Source organism: Colobus angolensis, unplaced genomic scaffold, assembly GCF_000951035.1.
Source record: "Colobus angolensis palliatus isolate OR3802 unplaced genomic scaffold, Cang.pa_1.0 Scaffold41, whole genome shotgun sequence".
NCBI classification, from domain to species: domain Eukaryota; kingdom Metazoa; phylum Chordata; class Mammalia; order Primates; family Cercopithecidae; genus Colobus; species Colobus angolensis.
This window is the reverse complement of record NW_012117488.1, coordinates 14594861-14597601: the sequence shown is the minus strand read 5'-3', so window position 1 is coordinate 14597601 and position 2741 is coordinate 14594861. Positions and strand designations below refer to the sequence as shown.

The following is a 2741-nucleotide window of genomic DNA, read 5'->3' as shown; positions in this document are numbered from 1 at the left end:
CCACCGGCCCCGGAGACGCGGGGGGTGGGGAGGGAAGCCCGGGGAGCCCGCGCGCCGACACTCACCTGTCTCCGCGAGGAAAGACAGCGAAGTCCAAGGCCGCCACCGCTGCCCGGCGGGACAGGGGCGGTAGGGAGGGGGGAAAGAGGAGAAGGACGGGCCGATCACGGGATCCGTAAAACAATCGTCCTCCTCTGCCTCTGGCTTTCCCCAACACACACCCTCCGGTCTTCTTCTTCCGCTGCTGCCAAATCCCCCCCGCCGCCGGAAAGCAATGGTAGAGGCCACATTACGGCAAGCGCAGGGAGCCAAGCTTCGTGTGATTGCGAAAGGCCACGAAAATTAATATTCCAAGTGATTCCTTGCTGGGCTTGCTGTCAATGAGACAATTGCGGTTCGCTGAGCTGATGGACACAGTACCTATGCACTACCGTTAGTCCAGGGACTGCTAATAACAATATGTTGGAATGGTGCTTTCAACAGAAGTATGTTTTCCTTGTTTCAGACCTCTGTGAATATCCTAAGACACCACAATCCTCTTGCCACACACTTCCATGGGCTTTGCAAATGATCAAAAATACATTAGCAAAACTACTTCTCCTCTCTGACAAACTCTTTTTCTAGTTAGTTTTTATCTACAGAGAACTTCTTGGACATACATGTATTTTCGATAAAGAAACTTCACATCTTTGTCACTAACAGCCCACCTTCACCAAGCCCCAACCAAGCCTATCAGTTTGAAGGGTTTTCCTCCCTTGGAGTTTTAAACTGTAAAGTTGACAAAAATGTAGAATTACTCATCACCTCCTCATATATGCAGGGCCACAGGGGAACAAAAGCCCCTCCGTAGTGCTTTTTTGCCTTTCATATCCTCAAGAGCTCACCATCAGGGTCTTGTTCATTTATACGATTCAGCAAGCTTTTCCCTCCCATCCCTTCCTTCCAAACTGCACCAACCCTTCAAGGCCCATTTAAAACCCTGCCTCCTGACCTGATCAATCCCTACAGTCTTCTATAGATACTGTAGGGATCCCTCCTCTTCTAGCTTCTCTTGGTACTTGAAGTCTATACTCTTTATTTCATTAAAGAGCTTTTATATACTAAATTCAATTCAACAGTATGTTTCCATTATGTGACCTTTCTTTTCTCCCATGTTTCCTCCTTTTTAATCTAGTGATTCTCAAAGTGTAGTCCCCAGACCTCTGGAAATCCCTGAGACCTTTACAGAGGTCACAAGGTTAACAACTAGTTTGTTAACAATGCAACATGTCTGGTCCTTTTTTGTTTTTGTTTTTTTGGATAGAGAGTCTTGCTCTGTCACCCAGGCTGGAATGCAGTAGGCATGATCTCAGCTCACTGCAACCTCTGCCTCCCGGATTCAAGTGATTCTCCTGTGTCAGCCTCCCAAGTAGCTAGGATTACAGAAGCCCGCCACCACGCTCAGCTAATTTTTTATATTTTGTAGAGACAGGGTTTCACCATGTCACCATGTTTCCCAGGCTGGTCTTGAACTCCTGAGCTCAGGCAATCCACCCACCTCGGCCTCCCAAAGTGCTAGGATTACAGGCCTGAGCCACCTTGCCAGGCCCCCTCCTGGTTTTTGTTTTGTTTTTGTTTTTGACACAGGGTCTGCCTCTGTCCCTGAGGCTGGAGTGCAGGAGTGCGGTGGCCTGATTATACCTCACTGCGGCCTCAAACTCCTGGGATCAAGTGAGCACCCCATCTCAGTTTCCCAAGTAGTGGGGACTACAGGCACGTGCGCCACCACACCCAGCTAACTTTTGTATTTTTGGTAGACGTGGGGTCTCACTGTGTTGCCCAGGCTGCTCTGGAACTCCTGAGCTCAAGCGATCTGCCCACCTCAGCCTCCCAAAAGTTCTGGGATTACAGGAGTGAGCCACCACGCCTGGCCTCCTCTGTCTTTTTGACTGAGTTTGTTTTTGTACTGATGGTACAAAGGAATAGGGACACTATTGATGCCTTAGCAGGGATCAAGACAGTGCCACCAACCTGTCTGGGTGGTCATTGGATCGCTGTATTCACTGCCACACATTCCCAGTTTTTAAGACTATTGATTTATGAATAGCCTGGATGAAGCAGAAGCATTAATTTTATTTAATTTAGGCCCTTGAATACAAGTCTTTCTAACACTCTAGGTGAAGAAATGGTAAGTACACATACACTTCTGCATGCCAAAGTGGGATGACTGTCTTGAAGACAAGCACTTGTGTGGTTGACTTACAGGCTGAACTACCTGCATTTTTCATGGTGAAACTGCCTTTGCAAAATATGATAGTAAGAGGAATCTGACCTCATTGATTTAATCTTGCTTCTGACCTCCAAGGTGTTCCTGGTCATTCCTGGGCATAGGCCAACTTAATTTGGGGAGGAAGTTAGTTTATGGTTTAACTTGAAAGCTAAGTTCCTCCCTAAAACTAACCCTGCTCTTGCTTAGGGATGAAAAACCACCTTTGGAAGATTAATGAAAAGCAGCAAGAATAGGATTATGGGAGGGGTGTGAACTTTGCTAAAGTGTAGGCATATTTCTATTAATATACTCCCTTACTGCTCAGGGGTCATGTGGCCAGAGGTCACAAGATTTGTGACTTCCCCAGTTACTCTTATAAATAACATCAGTATTGTATAACTGAAGATCGCTTTTTGAGATATTTTTCAGACTGACCCCACCTGGACTTGTGACTCATGACTCAGAACTGGTCCTATAGCCCCACCCAGAGGCA

The 2741-nt window shown here is 47.0% G+C and overlaps 1 protein-coding gene across 1 annotated transcript in view; it reads right to left on the bottom strand.

Annotated features, from left to right (window-relative positions):
• Positions 1-270, bottom strand: part of CUL2 (cullin 2) — a 91448-nt gene extending 91178 nt beyond the window's left edge. Inside the window, exon 1 of the mRNA XM_011956181.1 lies at positions 66-270. The gene's annotated coding sequence lies outside the window, so the exon portion shown is untranslated. The remainder of the gene's footprint in view (positions 1-65) is intronic.
• Between the last annotated feature and the right edge of the window lie 2471 nt (positions 271-2741).